The sequence below is a fragment of the Diceros bicornis genome, unplaced genomic scaffold (assembly GCF_020826845.1).
Source record: "Diceros bicornis minor isolate mBicDic1 unplaced genomic scaffold, mDicBic1.mat.cur scaffold_416_ctg1, whole genome shotgun sequence".
NCBI lineage: Eukaryota > Metazoa > Chordata > Mammalia > Perissodactyla > Rhinocerotidae > Diceros > Diceros bicornis.
Window position 1 is genome coordinate 161,358 of NW_026691285.1, and position 8,280 is coordinate 169,637.

The window sequence follows — 8,280 nt, forward strand, 5'->3', positions numbered from 1 at the left end:
TGATTACGTAATTTTAATGTCTAAATTCTTCTTTGGTTACAATTTGTTCTTGCATGTCAGATATTCATTCTTTCCGGTATTATGTTCCTTCTTCCTGAAGGTCAACCTTTAAATTGTCCGTTACAGAATGTCTCTCTAGCCTTCTTCCCTTCCTCCTTCCTGCCCTCCCTTCCTCCCTCCCTCCCTTCCTTTTCTTTCTCTTTTTTTCTCTCTCTTTCTTTCACCTGAATTTGTCTTTATTTTAACCTTATTTTTGAAATAAAATTCCTTGAGGTTAAAATTTTAGGTTGAGAGATATTTTCTCCCATCATTTATTTTTCTTTTTGCTTTACCCTTTATCTTTTCTTAGTTTTCATTTGTTTGGCTTTCATGTAAATGTTCCCTATTCCTTTGGATCTTGTAAAGAGATTCACTTTATCTTTGATGTCCTGCAGTTTCACTGAAATGGTTTTTATACAGATTTTTAGTATGATTTATTTTATTTATTGTGCTTGTGACTTATTGAGCTTCCTAAAAACACATGGCCAGCAGCGCCCCCTGCCGGGCAGCGGGGCGGAAGACGGCTTGGGGCGTGGCCATGGCCTGGGGGCGTGGCCGGATCCCGCGGCGGCGGGGGTGCGGGAAGGCTTGAACCTGCGGCGGCTGGGGAGTCCGCTCTGGGAAAGTGAAGGGGCGAGGGCGGCTCACGGCGTTTCGGGTGGCTTTGGCTTTTCTCCGGGTCCGGGTTGCATCTTTCGCCTCCGAAACTCGAGTGTAACGTCCGTCCCCTCCCGGCCTCGGCGCTTCGCGGAGCCCGGAGACGGAGCCGGAGTCCAGCCCTGGCCGCAGCCCGCGGCGTCCTCGCGGGGACCCCTTTCTTCTCTGCCTGGAGCTTCGAATATGGCGTAGAGGGCGGGACAGGGGACGTGTGACAACTGGTGACATGGAGACTCAGACTCCGCAGAGCAACTACCAGTCTGTTGGAGTAAATGCTCAGCGTTTAGCAGAAATGGAACTCAAGTTTTTAAGCCATGGCGTGGTTTGTAATGGCTGAAGGCAGTTTTGTCTCTTAAAAGTTACCCGTTCGTATTGATTGATATTTCTTAATCAAAAAGCAAGGATCCGCGCTCACCGCCCTGGGAGAGGCACCCGAGGGGGAAAGGCTCTCGCCTGAAATGGAGAGGAAAACGAACGTGCTTACTATGGGCTACCTCACTGCGGGGCAGAACGGTAACGAGTTTTTTGAAAACCTGTTAGATTATCTAATTAGTAGTAAAACCTGAGTTTCACCTGAGTCCTAGGATTTTGAGGGAAAACTGAAGACTCCCAGGTGTTTGCTGTAATGTCGTAAGGACAGCATCAATAGGCAACAGCAAGGATCGAATTATGGCAAATAAAAGTGGTCATAAATGGGGCTATATTATGATTAGTATATGGAGCCAAGACCCCAGTCCCCACACGTGATGAGTTGCATAACTGCATGCATTTGTGAGGGGTTAGGCCTTCCTCATCTACTTGATACTGGTTGATTCTTATTGAATATAGAACAATAGAAAAACAAATTGGTCTTTCTTCGCGTCTTCATTATTATTTAGACTAAAAGGCCACGCTTTCACCCCAGAGTAGTTGTAGACTCAAGAATAGTCAATTACAGAAAATTAAACATAAGTCTAAATGAAGCAGAGAATCTAGTGGAAAGAACATGAAAGCGTATTTGGTTTCAAATCTCGGCTCTTGAACACAGTAAATACGATAAGGATAGAAGTTGGGAGAGGTTACTTCATTTCTTTAAGCTTGAGGTTGCTCATCTGTACAGTGTTTTGTGTTTTTTTTGGTAGGTGTTCAACTTTATGACAGCTCAGTTTGCATTGCCTAAGGAAATGAGGAAGTTTGTTGATTTAGAAATGACTTAATCCTTACCTGCTTTTTGTTCTCTGAACTCATAAACATTTTAGTGCATTTCACTTTTTTTTTTTTATTATTCTGGTGTTCCCTAAACTGTATTCCATTGGTCCTTTGCAAAATGTTCATAGATGCTTCGTGGAAAAAATTTTTAGCATCAATACTGGGGAAAACACAAATCTGTTGCTATGAGGTTATTGGAAGTACAGCTCTGTGGCATTCTTGCCAAAAACGTGTAGCCTGAATCTGTGAGGAAACACTCAGATAAATCTAGAATGTGGTTTGGAGTTTTCCATAGTATCAATATCCTGAAAGACAACAAAAAAAGACAGGACTGATCTGCATTCAAGACAACTGTGAGCTGGATAGGGTTATGGATTTTTAAAAAGTTATACAGGACATTTTGTGGACAATTGTGGAAGTTTGAACATGGAAGCCTATAATGATATATTGTTGACTTCAATTTCTCGGGTATGATAATGATACTGTGGTTATTAGAAGAGTGTTTTTGTTCGTAGGAGATGCATGCTCCAAGTGTGTAGGGATGAGGTCAGGATATCTGCAAGCTTCTTTCAGATGGTCCAGGCCCAAAAACAAAGTGTGTATGTAGAGAGAAAATAGGGCACTATGTTAATTGTGTTCTAGCTGAATAGTATATGAGTGTTCATTCATCTTTTCTGTAGCATAGAGGTTTTTCAAAATAAAAAATTGAGAAATAAATTTTTTTTAAAGTATATGGCCAAGGCTTGACCTTTCATCATTATTCCCATTTCCGTTGGTCACCATTCCCTCTATTTCCCTTGGAGTTCTGATTGGCTGTATGTTAGCAATTATTTCCCTGTTCTCTAGAAGTGTATCAACATTTCTGTCATACTTTCTTTTTATAGAGCTCATGTCATTTTTGAGATATTACTTCACATCCATCACCTTTCAGCTCTTTCTGCTGGTCTGATCTGCTGTTTTCCCCAATTTTTGGTTTTTAATTCAATTGTTTTATATGTGCATATTGTGAGAAGAAGTTTGATTTGGTTATTTTCTCCTCGGCCTGATTACCTTTATGCTCTGTTTTTTCCTATACTTCCTATCCTATCCTTCTTTATATTGTATGTATAATGATTATTTTTATCTGTGATCTTGGAAGGTCTGATTCTAATTTAATAGCATAAAATTGGTCAAAATATCCCCTTATTGTTGTCTGTCTTTAGGATCTGTGATGTTGAATCCTCTTTTATTCCTAATATTGCCAGCTTCTATATGAACTCCTTTTTTAAAATGATCACTTTGTCTGGAAGTTTATAAATTATATCTGTCACTTCCAACAACCAACTTTTCCTTTCTCTTTTGGGGGGTTTTCTCTTTTAATTACTTCTGCTTTTATCTTCATTCCTTGCCTTTACCTTCTTTTTTTAGTTTCCTGGAGACAATTGTTTTTATCTGGTTTTCTAGTCATTTCAGGCTGGAAGAAAAAGTGTTGCTTCATCATATTTGAAAACAGAAGTGCCTCAGAAGGGTTTTCTTTATCTCTAATTTTCCACATTTTCTGATAGACAAGTTTAGTAGTTATTTTGAATGATTTTTTTCTATCTCCAACCTACACCATATCCTTCAGTAAGTCTTAGTAGTTATTGGAAACAGCGGGATGGTCACCAAAGTCCAGCATAGACCTTCAGGCCTCATTGAGGCAAGAAAGCTGATTCACTGGAGATCAAGCCGGCCATCAGGGACCAGATTGTCCACGAGCTGCAGATGCTGCACGAGTGTAACTCCCTGTACATCATGGGTTTCTCCAGGGCTCTCTGGACCAGGCGTTGAAGGAAGCCAAGAGAATTCCAAGAGTCTGGGGAAGTCAGCATCGCGATTCTCTGAGGCTTGGTGTATCTCCAAGAAAAGCACCCCGACTGTGCACCAAGATGTGAAATCTTCTAACATCCCCGCCAACTGCAGAGGGGAGATGAAGCTGTGTGATTTTGGGGTGAGCAGGCAGCTGGACTCCATGGCCAACTCCTTTGTGGGAACTCGAGCCTACGTGTTTCCCAGCAGTTGCAGGGCACTGACTACCTGGTGAGTCGGACATCTGGAGCACGGGCTGGCCCTGGGAAGCTGGCCGTTGGAAGGTACCCCATTCCCTCCGGATGCCATCTCTGGCTGGGCCATGGTCAGTGGGGCAGAAGGAGAGCCTCCAGCATCTCCCCGAGGCCAAGGCCATCAGGATGCCCCACAGCGGTCACAGATGGCCAGCTGGCCAGCTCTGGCTAGCTTGGAACTGCTGGACGGTATTGTGAAGGAGCCGCTTCCCAAGCTGCCACCAGCACCTTCACTCAGGATCTCCGGGAATTTTGAATAAATGCCTAATTAACCCAGCAGAAGCAGCAGATCTGAAGATGCTTGTGAACCAGCCTTTACCAAATGGTACAAATGGAAGAAGTGGATTTGTTGGCTGGTTGCGTAAAATGCTGCGGCTGAACCAGCCCAGCACACCCACGTGCACCTCCCTGTGAGGGGATGGGCTCCCCGCATCCCATCTGTCCCCTCCACTCCTCACCCCTTCCGGCCCAGGACAGACCAGCCTCTTCTCTCCCTCGGCCCCTGCACCCTCTCCCATGGCACCCTCCACGGAGACCAGCGCAGAGGTGGGAACATTGAATTTCCTCTTCTAGCTGTCCAGCCTGTGTGGCCCTCTGGTCTCTGGGAAAGGGGGACGCTGCTCCTGCTGTCTTCTCAGAACCTGCTCATTTAGGTTTAAAACAAAACAGGTAAAGAAAAAGCAAACAGTGCCCATAATAAAATATACATATAATATAGATTAAATATAAATTATTTTAAATATGGATTACAATGTAGATTTTAAGTGCATGCATTCTGTTCCATATCCTCTTCCAATATATGTTTCCCCTAATGACCATAATCTTTTATAAGATATCAGCTGCCAACTGTGATCTTGATTCCAACTCTCACCCTCCCTCACTTTTTTTAGACTTTACTCTCAGCATTATGATTTAAATGGTTAGTTTGGCTATTGTTTCCCTACTTCATAGTGTTCACTCCCTCTATCCTGTTACCTACAGAAGAGAACCACACAGGGGCCGTGCACTCGCACTTGTGAGAGCAGTTCAGTCAGTCAGTCTGGACTTTGCTGTGGAGCTGACTGCTCTTTCAATATGTCTGTACAAGTCAACCAACAAGAGAAAAAAATGGGGCTACACACGTTCGTTTATCTTTGCAACAATGCTATGAGGAAATTAAACTACCATCTAGAAGATAGTTTTTTTTAAAAAATGTGTTAGTTATGCAAACTTCAGATGTCTTAACTCCAAAAATTTCTCTTTAGAGGTGACCTTGCCAAAGTTTCTCCTTCAAAGCCTACGTGAAGTGTTGTTTCTTCTACTAAAATTCCCTGTGTAGTTTGCCCCATAAATTATTCCAGTTTTGATGGTTCAAGATGTGGACGGAGCAGTGATACAGCAACAGTCGACATGTCAGAACAATTTAAGACTTAGACATTTCCTCTCAAACATTGACTATTTTCTTTTTAACCCACAGAAATAAGCATGAGGTGCTGGGGGAATTTGTTGTGGCTTTATGTTTTATGAACAGAAAGAATGTATGCCAGTTGACATGGCGGACCAATTTAGAATGGCTTGTAGCTCTGTCTTTTCAAATAAGAGTTTAACTGGCAGTCTTTCCTTTATACCAAAGCTCTCCAGCTGCCACATTAAATCTCAGGTATAGCCCTGAAACATAGTGTTTCAATTTTCTTCACTACTAGAAAATATAATTTTAAATGACAAAGTCTATGCAAATATAATTCTTGAAAATGTATTATTTCAGTTTTTGTCCGACTTTGTTGTATTATTGTTCTCATTTGTTGCTTTGTTTAGAGATTAAAATGAATATTTCTGTTCTGTCAGTCTCTGTGAGTGTAATTATCTACATAATCTCAGCCAAAGTAGCAGAGAATGCAAGAAAGATTAATGAGAAAAGACACTGTTATAGTGACCCAGTCTCTTTAAGAAAGAAGAGTTAACAGAAGAGAACTATAAGAAATATCTTATGGTTCAAGGATCAAAGAATATCTTGTACCCAGGTTCTCCTATTATTATCTTACATTAACATGGTATATTTGTTACAATCAATGAACCAATATTGATATAGTATTACTAGCTAAAGTTAACACTTGATTCAATTCCCTTAGTTTTTACCTGATGTCCCTTTTTTGTTTTAGGATACTGACCAGGATCCACCTTATATTTATCCATCATGTATCCTTAGGATTCTTATGGCTGTAACAGTCTCTTAGGATTTTTTTGTTTTTGATAACTTTAAAAGTTTGAAGTAGGGGCCGGCCCCACGCCCTAGTGGTTAAGTTTGGTGCGCTCTACTTTGGCAGCCCGGGTTCAGTTCCCCAGCACGGACCTACACCACTCTTCAGCTGCCGTGCTGTGGCGGCGACCCACATACAGAATAGAGGAAGACTGGCACAGATGTTAGCTCAGGGCGAATCTTCCTCAAGCAAAAAGAGGAAGAGTGGCTAGAGATGTTAGCTCAGGGCGAATTTTCCTCAGCAAAAACAAACAAAGTTTGAAGTAGCAGGGGTCATATAGTTTGCCGAATTTCCCTTAATGGGTTTTTGGACGTTTTTCTCTTATTTGACTGTGTTATATGTTTTGGGCAGAAGATCACAGCATATCAAGAGTACATGCAATCAACATGACTTTTTATTGTTGATGTCTGCCTTGATCAACTGGATGATGTATTGTTTGTCATTTTTCTCCACTGTAAGATTACTCCTTCCCCAATTCACAGTGTATTCTTTGGAAGGCTGTCACCATGCACAGCCCACACTTGAGGAGTAGGATGTTTTGCTTTCGCTCATTTAGGGGAGATAATCTACGTAACAATTCTTCTGCACAAGAGATCTGTTTGTTCTCCCCTGTGTATTTATTTGCTCAATCATGGATTTATATCAGTAGAGTGAGTTGGATATTTCTTTTAAATTTTGAGTTATAATCTAATACTAATTCATTCACTGTGCTCACTTCAGCAGCACATATGCTAAAATTGGAACAATACTAATTCATTTTATTGCTCAAATTGTTCCAGCTTTGGTCATTGGTACCTGTTTCAATCAGCTCCTACCTGACATGTCTAAATAAATGTGATTTTTTGTGCATTTCCTTCCTTTCTGGCACAACCAGATAGTCCAGGCTCATCTTGTACAATTCCTGCTCTAGCTCTAGTATCTCATTTCTCTAAGGAGACTTGGTTCCTTTAGTTGGAGAGTGATATTAGATACCAAGATCTAGGTGTTAGGTGTGCTCATTGCTACCAGGATATTGTTGCTTCTAGGACCTCTCAGCTGACTTAGCAAGGAGAAATATGCATGTATGTTCACTAACCCAGGTATATACGCATATCTGTAAGTATTTCTAAACATGGCTATATGTATCTCTATTATGCCAACATGAGTTCATACTGATGTCCCTGACTCGAATCCATTACCACACAGATCATTCTAGCCTATTTCTTTGCTTCTCAGTAATCTCCCACTCCAACGATGAGAAACTTCACTTCCACCACCCATTTTCTTAGTTGTGCAGTTTGAATATACAAGTATAGCAGTATCGGAATTGTTAACCCATACTCCTGTGGGAAACAACTGTATCAACCAGAATAAAATGCTAATATAAAGCTTATTTTGCCTATAGTCTTACAGACTCCACTCATTTCCAAATTTACTTAGGTCAGCACATTTTACCTCCATCCCTCAGTGAAGTTTTATACATTTGTAATACGGTTATATTGTTTTGTCACAATCTGAATTCCATCCTGGCATCCCCTCACCTCCTAAAAGTATTTTTAGATTTGCAGATATTAAGGTTCAGTCTTTGTCAAGTCTATGAGTTTGACAAATGCAGTGTCATGTATCTACCATTGCAGTATCATACGGAACAATTTCTCTGGCCTAAACCACCCCTTCCCATGCTTCGCCTTCAACCCTACACTCCTTCCTCTGGCAACCACTGATTGTCTCATTGCTAAATTTTTGCCTTTTTCAGAATGTCATATAATTGGAATCATACAATAGGTTGCAGAACACATTTCTTCAGTATCTATTCTTTCAGTCTTTCTGTCTCCATTGTCGATGTATTTGGTATGGCTTTCTATTTAGTATGTGTGTGGCTTTCATTCATGAATCATTGCCCCACAGGTTTATTCCTTCCTTTTTTCCTGTTCTTGGGAGGAGCTGAATTGAAACTTCCTTCTTAGAATGGCTTTTACTGCATCCCTTAAGTTTGGCATGTTGTATTTCCATTTTTGTTTGTTTCAGGATATCTTTTGATTTTCCTTTTGATTTCTTTTTGATCCATTGGTTGTTCAAGAGTGTGTGGTTATGGCCCA

General features: G+C 41.1%; 1 pseudogene; it reads left to right on the plus strand.

The window, feature by feature from the left end:
• Positions 1-1,181: 1,181 nt before the first annotated feature.
• Positions 1,182-4,903, plus strand: LOC131402976 (dual specificity mitogen-activated protein kinase kinase 2-like; annotated as a pseudogene).
• The last annotated feature ends 3,377 nt before the right edge of the window (positions 4,904-8,280 follow it).